The sequence below is a fragment of the Chlamydotis macqueenii genome, chromosome 4 (assembly GCF_036417535.1).
Source record: "Chlamydotis macqueenii isolate bChlMac1 chromosome 4, bChlMac1.mat, whole genome shotgun sequence".
NCBI lineage: Eukaryota > Metazoa > Chordata > Aves > Otidiformes > Otididae > Chlamydotis > Chlamydotis macqueenii.
Window position 1 is genome coordinate 47,731,988 of NC_141559.1, and position 14,597 is coordinate 47,746,584.

Consider the following 14,597-nt stretch of genomic DNA (forward strand, 5'->3'; position numbering starts at 1 on the left):
CTGCACATTTTGGCACAGTTATGGGAAATAGTTATGTCTAAGTGAAGAAGGCTGATGTTTGCCCAGGCAGTGAGGAAGTTTCCCAATGTCTGTAATTTTTTACTTTAACAGAACATACCAGCTTCCAAACTACCAGGGTTCCTCTGTGTCATTATTGCTCAGGAACAGCTTGCATGAGAACCTGTGAACATCTGTTGATAACTTTTTTAAAATATGTTGGTTTATTAGACTTTTTTTCCCACTGATGTGTTATACTCCATTTTTTTTTTTCTAGTGAGGATGGTTGTGCAGAATACCACCTGTTGTTCCCAGTTCTGTGAAAGGTTTTCAAGCTTCTTGTTAGTTACAACACCTTTCCTGTGAATATCATTCCAATAGAGTAAGCCAGCCAAAGGGATACAGAGGTCTCACTAGGAGGAAGACATGACAGAGCACCGAGTTCTAGCTATATACGCAATTATCTGTAGCCGCTCACTATTTCAAAATAATTGGATCAACAGTGTGTTTTCTTTACCAACAGAGTAACTTTTACTGATAGTTTTTGGGCACACATTGGTTCCTGTTGTAAGCAAACTAGAATGAGAGATATTTCTGTATCTAGTATGGTATCTGTTCTTATAGTTTACTTTAAATGCATGCTTCACCCTATCCTATTACTTTTGTGATATGCTGGATCTTAAGAAATACAACTGAATATAGATAAGTATTCTTCATCAATGAGATAGGATTATACTGCGTGGAGATTCTGATTTCTAGGCAAAAAAAAAAGCCTGTATGCTTCCATTTTAACATATACAGGTTCTGAACTCTCCCTCTAATTTTAAAGCTGGCTTGCAAATAGAGCTAAATTAAAAATTTAATAGCTTCAGGAAATTTCTGATTGTGTGCTGAATGTTTTTAATTAACTGAGGTAGGAAGAACATTGAGTTATATTTAAAACCTGTGTTTTTTAACATATGGATTACACAGCATATCTTTAAGGGCTTTAGAGACTATATCTGTTTAGAGAAGGAATAATTTATTCTCTTTGGATTAGAAGAAAGAGATGTATGTTTATTAGGATTATTGTCAGCTTTTTTATTCCATCATTAATAAGCATTAAAAATAGTAAGCATTCATGGGTTTAGAGAAGAGTTTGCAACTCAGTGTATAACAACTATATGCTATACTGTGCCTTTTGCCACTGCCTTACGTTATCATCAGGAGAAACCTAGAGAGGATTTTGGGTCTAAAAACACTGAATTCTTTTTTTTTCATCATGTTCATACAATGCTATTAATTTTAGAAAAACCTATTTAACTCCCTTTTTCTTTGCATTCATGTTAATATGTTATAGCAGGACATACTGGCACCTGTTCCAGCAATATACAGTGAGAACTACAGAGATTATAAGTTTTAAAAAAAGTTTTTTCTTTCAAGTTTTCCTATTTGTTGGAATCACTTTCTACTGATATTTAGTGATATGTTAGCATAATGCAATTTTAACAATATTTAAAATTCTAAAATTCTTTTTTCTATCACTATTTTTTAAAATCAGCATTAGTAAGAGTCAAAGCTAATGCTTCTGATCAGAATTTCAATACTTTGTTTCATTCCTACATTGATTGCAGTCTACATTACCGATTTTGGCAGCTGTGAATACCATTTTTACTGGTTGTTCTCAGTGTCGTATTGCCAGAAACTGGCATTACCCCAAAGACTTTGACTCCAGTCTTCAGAAAGATTAAGAACTCCGTTTTGGAACATAGTCGTAACAGTTTTTCCAAAGTGAGTTTAGATGTGAACTTTGAGTGTACATTACTTTGTATTGCCGTCTCTTTTATCTTAAAAGAATTATCTGTTCCAAAATATATTCAAAATGCAGAGCTGAGCCCACACAAAATGCCACTGCTGATCTTGAAGTGTGCAGTGCTGACTTTTTGCCAAGCATGTCTCATCTCTCATTCAAATGTCAGTTTTCTAATTCCAGGCACCTTCTTGTTGCACAAACCAGAAGAAGAACACAGTGTGTGAAGTGACACACTGAAAATCCAAACACTTTGGGTGTGACCTGTATAAATATTCTTTTTGTCCGTTTGTGGTCATTCTTTTTTCTTAAGAATTAAGTTTTAATCAGCCAACTTTATGCTTAGTTTCCCAAATCTGTTTCTGATTAACTGTGCAGCCAGCAGAATCTGTCTGTTCACAGGATACTTATAGTGCATCCGATGTTTTTTTTAATTAAATACTTTTTGAGAATTTGTTTTCCTAGCTACAGCATAGTATTGCCATAATAAGGGAAAAAAACAACAGAGGATCTCCAATTTTGGGCTGTAAGAGTCTCATTCTGTGACTATAATGATTCATTTTTCCTGGCTATACTATTTTAAGAATTGCATATAAATTATTACTCTTATTCTGGCTTAAAAAATCAAATTGAAAGCACTAATATTTATCCATAATATGTGTACAATACTTTTTAAAATATCAATGTCTTCAGTATCAATACGAGGGAGTGGTTAGCTTTTTTTTGGTGGCAGGCTCAATATTTTTGGATGATTAGATAATAGCTTGTTTGTGGTTTTATTCATTTGTGAGCTTAGTGGAAATGAAGGTGAATAGACAAAGTACTGCACCAAGATTTCAGTATAAATCCTTTTCTGAGGAGTAGAGTCAATAGAAGTGGTTCCTAGCTGTCTCCTGCTCTGCTGTTTGCATCAAAGCACAGTACGCATAAAATGCTGATAATAGTACAAGTGACTGTTAGAGTTGCTAAGTTTTTGTATTTATTTACACAGATGTAATTAAACAATGTGCGGCACAGAGAAGAATTAAGTCGAGTAACCTTAACAGCAAAATTACTTCGTGCTGCAGTAACTATTTTTAAGTAATGCAAGGACAATAGGAACTATATGAGGAAATACGCGGGAGCAAAGTTCATGTTTACCTTGAGGAGCCCTTAGCAAATTGCTATAACTGTACAGGATTCAACAGAAAAAAAAAAAAATTAAAAGTTAATGGAACTTAAATTTGATAAATCATGCCGTTAGGAAGCAGAGGCCTTAAAAAAACATCGCTACAGTGTTCTTAAGGAAAATGTAAAGAAGCTGTATCTGTTATCACCTTCATGATAACAAAGTTTTGTAGTAGTAAGGTTTGTCCTGAGCAGGACACTAAGATTTCAGGTTACAAGCTTCTGGTTTAGATAGACACGTCAGGAACTTTGAGAAGATCCAATGAAGGCTGAAGGCTGATTTTGCAATCCCTCAAAATTTCTATCAGCTAGTCAGCTGTGACTTACGTGTAGGTCTGAGCCTCATCTCTTCATTTGCTCGTTTTAAACTCGATGGCTGTGTCTAGCATTCTTGTTTGACACCTATTCGGTCTGAGGAAATTGCTTGTTGGTGCCTTCTGTTTTGTCACTAATATGTCCATGAAGCACAATTACATTCTTTGTCTTTTCTTCCCTCCTTTTTTTTTTACCATTGAAATGTGGGCAATGAATCTGAGATAAAACCATGAATGCTGATGTATTTTTCCCTGCTTCTCTCTATGAAGTTGTTAGAATACTGCATGCACTGTTGAATATTGTCAATGTGTGACAAGTACCCGCAGAAGCTTAGCTGGCTTTCGGCTAAAAAACGTGCATTAGCCACAGGTCACGGAATAAACATAGATATAGGAAAAACATTCAGAAGGAAAACATTAAAATTAACATATACAAGCATGACAAATTTTGATAAGGTACACTTTAACCCTGTCAGTGCCATCTTATAATATATTCTCATGAGTAACAAGGGCCTAGGTCAGTTGCAAGTCCTAAGTGATCCTATAACGTAACTTCTACATGGCAGAGCTTCTTTTTGTTAGGGTTCTGCAGTGTTGGGTGTTGTTCTAAATCCAGTATTAGGTACAGAGAAGTTACAGCAAGAACAGGGAACATGAAGCACTGCTGGAAGTCGTTAGCCCTTACAGAATACATATGCATAGCATGTCTGAATAGTGTTCTCATCAGCACGTACTGCTGTGGGAAGAACATTAAGCTAACAAGGCTTTAAAAATTGCATGATTGCACTCAACAGACCTGCCCACGTGTCATTTATAGGTGGTATCTTGAGATGCATAGGTGGTGAGATTTACTGGTGGTCGCAGGGAAACCTGTACCAAAAGCTGAAACTGAATCCAGACCATCCTGTGCCTAAGTTAGGTTCCTGGGTGCTTTCTTCTGTGCAGTGACTATCACTGCTTTTACTTCAGTGCTGCCTCATTTGAATTTGGCAAATAGAAGATAAGGTAACAAGTTAGGAAAGAAATTTAGCTCAATCCAATTTGCAGATTTTATTGAAGCATAACTCAAGAGCAAGGGAGCAGCAGAGATCTATTTAAGTACAAAAACTTAGTGTTAAATTCCGTTGCATTTGAAGAACTGTTGCAAAAACTGATTTCTTTCTTTTTTCGCTTTTAAAAATGATCACCATTTCTCTCAGAATATGCATGGTTTGTTCCTCGTTATAAGGTGATCTAAAAAGTCCTTTTGCAGAATTTGTTTTGCTCAGGGTTCATAAAAACATGGCTATAAGAGTATAGTGTGGAAGCAGATAACTATTCTTTTTACAGATTTATTTTTATTTCAGTTATTAATGTGGGTTTTGGTTTATTAGAAAAGAGACTTACAAATCCGGATCTCAAAAGATTCTTAGTGTGAGCAGATACAGGGTATATCATGAATCACGGAGAAAGCTGTGAGGGGAAGGGGGGAATCTCAAGGAGAGTTTTTAAAACTGCTTGATGTTAAACAGATACATCATATTTCAGGTTAAGCCTTAGGGAGCTTAGGCTTTAAGTTAGTGTCCAGAATTTTCATTTTCCTTTTGTTGTAACTGTTGGGTGTGTATATAACATTTTTCTGCAGACAAAAAGCTGAAGTCACAGGTCGGTCAAATTAAATTTGATGAGTTAAAGATTAAAGTTATACCTTCATCCAGCCTCTCGGGAAGGTAAGAGATGAATTGTGATGCTGAAGCATAAACATACAATAGGTAACTCCAGCTCTTCTCTTGTTTATTGCAGTCAGTATATATTGGTACTTCAACAGATAGCAATACAGAAGGACATACAGTTGGCTGTGTTGTAGGCCCCATGTGTATTGCTTCTCTCAGAAGCAGGTTTGTTTTTTTTTTTTCTAATTGACCACAGATAGCAGATATCTTTCTCTTAGAACAGTAAAAGCCAGAAAGCCATAACTGATGGCAGGCTGATTGCATTTCCCTTTTACAACAACTTACATAGATTACTGTTTCTCTGAAAAATATCTCCGGAGTTTTAGAAATTTCTGATATACAGTAATTCTATCTAGAATTAACAAGCATTTCTGTGTGGCAGCTCTTTTATACACCACTGGAGCAAATTGAAAATCAGCTGTAAAGGTGATTCCAAACTATCATTATTTAGGCTTTCTTTAGCTTTAGCAAAAGCTAAGACAAAGACTAATCAACTTCATTTGCTTTTTTAGAATCTTCAGTTAATAAATTAACTACAGTATTCCTAATCATTTCCCTTCATTGTTGGGGAAATACCATGTTCGTGAAGTGGAGTGGAAGTGCTGAAGTTAAAAAAAAAATAGCAGGTTTATATATTGTCTGTGTATCTCTCAGGAATATTACAAAGAGAAGTTTCAGGAATATTGAGAAGAGTAAACACGAATTTTTAAAAATAAGAAAGAAATCCAGTGACCCTTAAAGAATGAAAGATAGAAATATGGTAATAAAGACACTAGAGACTTGACTGAAAAGGTCTATTATACTCCTACCTCTTCTAATGCTTTCCTGTGTAGTTGTAGGCAAATATCTTTGTCCATATTTCCATTAGCCTTCAAAAAACAGCAATACTGATTACTGCTTTGTTTTTGTTGTTTACTTAAACACGCCTGGTAGAGGCTTTGGGGGAAAAATATCCATATTTCTGTGATTTCCTGGCTTATTGTTCCTACACTAGCTTTTCTTTGCTTTCCAGCTGCAGAAGTCAAGTACAGATCCTGCAAATCTGCCAGCTACAGGAAAAGAAGTTTGGCTCCCTCTTTCCAGGAGGCCAGTTTGACAACAATTTTAATCACTTTATAACCCACAGTGTGCCATTAGTTGGGAAATGGAACATAGATCTGAATTAAATAAAATGCCACTCATAGTCAGGAGTCCTCTGGAGCTGTTTCCATTACAATAAGTTATTTTTATTACTGCATGAAAGTATTGATTTATGAGCACACAAAAAAAAAATCCAAAGAATAGGCACATTTATAACACGGAAGAAAGAAGTATGAGGAGAAAGAGAAATATAAATTCCTTCACATTGTGCTTTTTATAATAGAAAATGTTTTTCATGAATAAAAGAAAGTATATATAATAAAAGTGAAATGATAGGTGTAGTAACTAGCAGTAAGACAATAGCATCATATAAAAACCCATAGGATTTCAGTTCTTAACTGCCAGATCGCATGTAAAATCAGGCCAATTTTCATGCAATTTAAGAAGGATTACCTAAACTGTTCCAGCATGGTTCTGTTCTGACACCTTGGTGCAATGTTGACACAGAATTTTGTCCAAACCACACGGCAGGGTAACTCCTGATTGACATCTATCAGTATTAACTCTGTTCTTCTAACAGTATTCTGAATGGTTTTTCGATTTTATGGACCATGGAAGTTATGAAGCCCATATATCCGTTACTGACCAGATGCCAACAAATACTCAGCATGCAGATTGCTTTTCATCTGAATGTAGCAAGCCCTTTATTAAAGATGCATTGGCACTACTGCTCCCATTTTACAAATCAGACAACTGAAACATGGAATGTGTAAGTTATTAAAAGATGTGCGGGCAGGACACAGCTGTTCTGTGTGGTTACTTGTTAGCAGAGCATGCTACTTGACTTCTACCAGATTTTCTGGTGATAATTATAGTATAAAAGGCTGACCTAGCACGTACAGTAGATAATTTATCACTTCAAGGTGGAAATATAGATTTTTCTATCCCATTGTTTTCCAACTGTTCTCACATTCATACACACACATCGCCCTAAAGTCTTACTTGTGTATTGTTCCATTTTTTGGATTGAAAATGGGTGAACTTCCAAATACTCTTTCATTGTCTGTTAACAATTCAGAAATAAAACAAATACACTGACACTGTGTATTCATGACACTGAAATGAAAAGATTGAAAAGTCTTTTATTATCAAAAAATGAAAAGTAGTTGTTTTGGCATCCTAAAACGTGTAATTTTGATTAAATAAAACCATTTTAAAATCTTTCCATGTAAAAAAATATTTTAAAGAAAGTTTGAAAGAAAATTAATTCCAAGCTATGCTTCTAATGTTCTGAGAACACAAACTTGAGTTCTTCCAGCTCTCCAGATCCTAGAGGGGAAAAAAAAATAAAGTACTTTGGGAAATTATTCACTGGTGACATTCACTACTTCTAGAAGAAAAAATTTGGTTACAGCGCTGCACTTTTAGCCCAGTGCTCCTTCCCTGACGTTGGTAAAAGCCTCTGCCAAATACCACAAGGTTTTAAGTGCTGTTTACGCCTTTGAAGGTTTGAGTGGGTCTTAAGTAATGCCATAGCCCAAGGGTGAATTTCACTTTTGATGGCAGCAGCTGTATATCTATCAGGTTTCTGAATGCGTGAGGAGGGCAGAGCAGGGTGCTGCAGTCCCCAACCAGCTGCCAAAAGCAGGGGAAACAGAACGGCTGTACTGGGATCAGGGCTACCGAGTAACAGGCATCAGCAGGGCTTTTTTGTCCTCTGACATTTGACCCTCCTCACTCTGCTCCAAAGCTTTCTGGGACTTTTAGGTGTTTTGGAAGGCACATTTGTACTGTGTGGACCACCTCTGTTCCAGGTGTCAGCTCTAGAAGCACAAACACAGCTTCTTTTTCTCCTCTTCGTAATTCCCCTGTGTGCTGCAATTTGTCATGTAAATGTCGCAACTGGTGGTTATACTCAGGAGTCCTGAAAGGAAAAAGATTATGGGAGAAAATCTTTCCAAACAAAAAGTTGTAAATATTAAAATGCTTTGAATATTGGAAAATCAAGAAATTACATCTGTAAAGCAATAAGCAGGCATTGAAGTAATGTACTAAACTTTTATGCTTCACGCAAGATACACAACATCTTGTTCTTTGTTACTATTATTGTGGATGCTTATCTTAATATTTCTGAAGATTCAGCTCTATTCTTTGACAGGCTTTTCAAGAATGGACAATGAGTAAAGCTGAGATTGTTTTCTGGTTCCTAGAGAGTTTAAAAACAAAGAAAATTATACATTATGGCTTTGAATGTTTCTTATAGTTGTATTTTTATTGCCTAATATTGAGTAATGTTTTCTTTGCTTATTTTGCCATGTGGAGACCTAATGGTTATTTAGCTAAGAATAGGCACAGTGAAGTAAGTTGGCTATTTTGAGACTTACCAAAATTTGGGCTTACTTACTGAAAGATTGCTGATCACTACACCTTCAGGATTTTTCCCAGTGATTCAAATCCCCTCCACACTGGCAATATAGTCTAACACTAGCCCAGAGCTGTCACGAAGGGGGAGGCAGCAGTGCTGCTCCATCTCAGTCTCTCTCACTGCGCTATAAGCAGAAGCTGCAGCATCTACTACATGCTGTTCTCTACATCTTGTCTTCAAATACAGGTAAATCTGGGAGGCTCCCGTGAGTCTGGGACCTGTGACGTCAATGGTACGTAACTTGAGAGCAGAAGGAAGGAAGCGGGGCCAATTTTTGCACCATGCAGTTGTAACTAGTCTGTTTGCAAAATAGCACAAGTATTTCTTTAATGTAGTAATTAATCTCCAGTTCAAATAAGAGTCAAACCTTTCTTGCCAATTGATTAAGTAAAAAAAAAAAAAGAGAGAGAGAAGAGTATAAAGCAGCAATTATACTTTAAGTTAGACTTTTGGGTGAATTTAAGTGATTTGTGATCAACATACCTCTCTGTCTGTTGATCAGCATCCGCAAGGATCAAGATACCTTCCTGAAAAACTGCTCTAGTTTCTTCTCTATCTGAAAAATAAAGACATAGCTGTATTGCAGTGAATATCTCTATATAAGGAACTTTTCTGTGCATTCCACTGTCTCACCCTGTATAGCCTGGATATCAAAAACTCAATGAAGTGTGTTAAGAATGGAATAGTCCCCCACTGCTTTAAGGCACCTCAGATACAGACTTAGTCATTCCTGAATGCCTCTTTCTTCACTGTTAAAGTGTTTCAGACAGACCTTCAAGGTCAACTGACCCACATTTTTGTATTTAGTTCCTTTTCTGTCATGTTTTATGGTTTTATCACTGGGACATTTTGACTGCCAGTAAAATACTCCTTGTGGCCACTCTGTATCTGCTCACTCTCACACCCTTCATGTTTCTGTGATTCTCACAAAATATCTTCGGCTCCCTTTAATCCTTTCTCACATTTCTGAACTCTATTTTGATCTTCCACCAGTTCTCTTGTGCCATTCCCATTCTGTCATCTCCCTTAGAGAGTGTTTTTCTCTCTTGCTCTTATGCTCTTCCATCTCTTGCACATAAAGAGTACCTGCTTGTCTACCTGCATTTTTTTTTCCAATGAACACCATCAAATACACAAAAACGCACAGCTGAGGAAGACGGTTTAGCTTTTGTGATTTCCAGCAGCAATATTTGCAGCCTTAAGATGATTTTACTGGCTTTTACTCTGGAGGTTACAAATACAGGATTTTATTCTCCTATCATTTACACCTATTTTAATATAATTCCATTTGATTCAGTGAAGTTATTCTTAATTACAGCAATATAATTGAGAGGTTAATTGAACTAGGAGGTCAAAAATTTGGATCTATCTCCCTCCAATCCTTTGTAATAAAAGGTGGAATATTCCCAGGAAGTTAAATAGAAGAAATGTCACAGCTTAAGGGTGTCTTTTTCTAAATATCTTTTTCTAAGATAGAAAGGCAGTTGGTTATATATAGATTTCTTTCACCTCTTAATGTTGTCCTTTCTGTTAACATAAATCCTGGATATATTATGAGAATTTTTGAATAATGGGGATAGCATATATTCATTTTGTTGAGGGTATTTTCTGTGGGTAGATATGAGAAGAGAAAGCGGGCCATGTATTTGATCAAAACCTAATTATTTAGACTGCAAAAGGAAATTCATCTTTCATTTTCACATGTATCTTGTTTCCTTCTGATATTTCTTACCATGTTAGCACTACATAGAAACTGAAAGTGGAAAAATTAAAATCTCAAATAGCTTAAAATGCAAAAGAGGTTTCCAGAGTGTGTGCAATGGGAGCAACTTCGTCCTGTAGATATTTGGATTTGTATTTTCCAAGACAAGAACTTGAGGCTAATTAACACAGATTTTATTTCACGTTTTATTTTCTGCTTATAATAAATCATGTAATTTATTTTTTAAAAAAATATATTAATTTTTAAATTCTATCATCACTGCCAATTGTGACATAAGTGCAGACAACACAACCTGTACAGCTTACTAGAGTTAATGGAGACCAGCTCTGGTAATTTACAGGAAAATACTGTATTTTCTGCAATTTATAATATAATATTTACTCAAATAAGCAATTACTTCAAAATTACCTGATAGACCTAATAGACTCTTATCTGAATGGCTGCTTGATAGAAACAGGGATAGTTCATAAAAATACTTGATAAATTATAAATACATGTACAGCTATTAAATGAAAATTATACTAGGAGATATGCTACTGAAATGCAAGCAGAGACAATTTGAGAAACAAAAGGAAAAGAGAGTAGAGGCTGAAAATGGAATGGAAAGCAAACAAGGTGAGGGAAATATTCTTGGAGATAAAGGAGAAGATAAAGCAAGCACTCTGTATGAATGCATTGCCATGTGCAAGATTGTGGAAAGCTATCACTAGATCTTGTCATAAACATAAGTAATAACTAAATAAAATCCAAAGTCAGAATTTTTCACTTCTGATTCTTGTCATCCTTCTGCTTCTCCTTTGCAGTACCTTGTACTGTTGGAGGGGGGAGTTAGCTCATAAAAATGGCTGAAAATGTGTTGGCTATAGGTACTCTGTTCCAGTACTTTTAATCTAACTTCTCCATTATCTAACTTTGTACATATTTGAACAACTCAATATTTTTCCACATTTTGTCTCATTCCTCATCTTATCCAGTACTATATTTTCCCTTGTTCATCCTTGCCATAGTTTTACTATGTTCTATGGTGTCATGTCAAATCTAGACAAGTTCATCATCTTCCTATTCCACATGCAGTTTGGAAAAAAGATTAATGCATACATTACAGTCACATGCCTCACCTATACTGCATATTATCTCCATATTTTGCAAATCTATGCTTTAAGGAAAATCCAACATGCAGTTAAGTTTTTTTTCTAGTGCTAAAGAGAACTGTGAGACCAAACACTTCAAATAAAGACCACCCTGATGATACTAGTGACCTTTAATTTTAGTGTATGCTTTCTCATTTTCTAAAGACCTCAAATGGAAGTCCACTTAAAAAAAATATTAAATGTTCTTTTCTGACTGCTTCAAATTATGCACAGGTAACTGCATGCACTGAGGAAAAGTATTCAGAATAATTAAAAGTTACAGATTTAAAAATATTTGTTGTATATATTACATCAGTTTTTGGAGTGTTTTCCCAGTGTGCTACATAGTGTAATTTTGGGAGATATAAAGTGTATATATGCTACTTCATATGCTTCAGATTTAAGAAACCATAAATAGTGTGAAAAAAAAAACAGGAAAACCAAGAGTCTCCTCTTTGGCATTTTAACACTAGCTGTTCTTTGGCCTTTCAGATTAATTTCATTTTTGCTATAGTGAAAGGCAGGTGTTCAATTCAACAAGAGTCCTTCATGTTCCTCATTATGTCCTTTCACTCATTGTCATGTTGTGTTATTTCTTGGCTGGCTAAAAATTGCACTTTCTTAAAAAAAAAATTAAAAAATAAAAAAAATAAAAAACACAAAAAAACCCCACCTTTTTTTCTCTGGTTATTATAAAAATGAAAGACACAGAAGCAAGGACAAGAGGGGAGGCTTGGTAATAGGCAGCCTGCTCCATTTCTGGCAAATTTGATTAATGTTGCTTTGAGAAATCAGACTTTGTTCAAATAAAACTTCTTCTCAAATAATGTAAAATCACTTGAAGCAAAATGAAAGTTGCTGTTATGTGTCTGTTCTTTACATGTTGCAAAAACACAGTCTTATCCTACATTAATGTTCACTTTGCTAATATGAGGACAACCACCATAAGTAATGCTAACAAAGCAGTTCAGGAATAGGAAATCTACAGTGATCTGTGGACATCTTCCTTTGTATAGGATGTTTTCAGGTAAAAATGTTTTTGGATGTGACAAAAAAAAAAAGCAAAACTGACTCCTCTCCTGGATAAATTTGGAATTAAACACTTTAAATGCAAATAGAACTATTGAATAATTAAATAATTCATAAATAAAGAAATAAAAAATCTTACTGAAAAGCAATTTTATTTTACAGTAACCTTAAAATGGAGTAATCCTAGAACCAGTTTTTTTTACAGTACCAAGCATTCTGGTTTCATGCAAATCTTAGAACCCACTCTGCTCTAAGAGATACTACAGATATCAGGTGCACATATTGTGTATTGAAATATTTCTATAAAGCAATCAACCATGGGTCATGAAAAATGTAGAATATTTGGCATATCTACAAAGTATTATTTTGAAGTTATCTATTACTAATATTATAATCACTTGAAAATAGATTTTATTTTAAATTTTAAAATAATTTACATTTCATCTGGTTTTCAGAGTAAAACACCATAACCTTTAGATACTTTTCAAATGTTCTAAAGTTTCGTGGTTTATTGGCTTTTTGGTGGGTTTTCTTTAACAAAGGAACAGATGTCCATTCCTTAGTTGTCTAAAAAATAACCATTGAGCATTCCACCTTATTTTGCAAGAAGGACCAAATTACAAAGACCATAATTTCACCTTCAGGACAGCAAAAATCTAGTTGTAAGTCTTCTAACTTGATTTACATGATTCAGAGATAGCAAAGTGAAAGTGGTGATGGATAGCCAGCAGTTTTATTTAAGTCCACTATGTCTTTGGAACTAACGCACAGAAATTTCAGTCCACAGTTACTTAAAACTCTCTACTACAAGATCCATTAGGGGGAATCACCTTAACTGTAATGTCCTCTGATAGCTGACCCAAAAAAAAAAGGGGTATATTTTGCCTAATTTTTCTTTTTTGTTGTTGGTGGTGGTTTTTTTTTTTAGCTTGTTTTTGTTAAGTATGCTTTGCACAGTTCTGACAACAGGCTAGGATTTCCAAAGAGCCTGGGAGTTCTCTGAGGCACATTCCTACCCCATTCAATAATTTATTTTGTATATAATACTGCTACTAATTTAAATAGGCATGAAAACAGACAGAAAAGCAATAATAGATGTATTGTCCCATTAGTGTGACTGGGGCAATTACTAATTTACAAATATTGAAACTAGCACGGATTGAGATAAATGAATTTTTCATAGTTTAGTAATGCAAATCACACCAGCAGCAAGGACCTACAACTATCGGCAGTAGAGCAATGTGACTTTTAGTACAGAAGTGTGAAGTCGATAATATTTTTTTCTGCATTACATAAAGTTATGTTGTTAAATACTTCTTTGTTTTATTATTATTTTGTGGTTTTTCCGCTATTTTATCTATTCTTAAATCTTTGGGCCAATTTCTTCCAGCAGACAATCCTATTCAGTTAAAGTCATGAGTGGTTTTGTAGTTGAATGCCAAAGCAGTTTCAGGGTTTTATTTTACCGATTCTGTATTCCCAAATGGCACAATATTAATGTGAATTGGTGTCATTTAGTCATTCATCACCTTCTCTAAATTCAGTTTTCTAATTAAAGAGGTTGCTTCGTACTAGAAAATTGTGCAGTAACTGTTTCTTTTAAAAATATTTAGTAAATTCTGTTACATTTAAAAGATGAGACAGACATTGGTTTTATAGTCATCCATATAAGGCTAATGAAAATGAACAAATTTTGAGAAGGCAAAGATCGGTGTCTTTATAACCTGTACTTCTTAGCTGATAAAATGCCTTATTTTCAACATAGCGTAAATGACCCTATAAGTCCAAACTTCTACCGAGAAGCTTCATTAAAGTACATAAATTATTACAACTGTCAGAAATGGCATTAAGTATTCAGTAAAAGTAGGCTTAACACAATTAATAGCAATTAAAATTATACTTTTATGATGTCAGCCACCAGCACTGTAAAGACATAATTGCCTGTAAGGACTTCACTACCATATTTATCCTCTAAAAGTGTCCAATTTATATGAAAAATGCCAAAAACATATCCCAAATGGGTACCATTATCTTCTTGGATTTTTAAAAGTGATCTGTCTTTATCCAGCCTGTGCACATTAAGCTAATTTACTTTAATTAGTTTTTTCCTCATTGTCTTAATAGGCATCTTGATAAGGTTTTACTGGGGAGGGGGGTTGTTGATTGTGTTTGGGTTTTTTTTTTTTCCCTTTTCCTGACTACAGATGTTAAACTTTACTCATTAGATATCT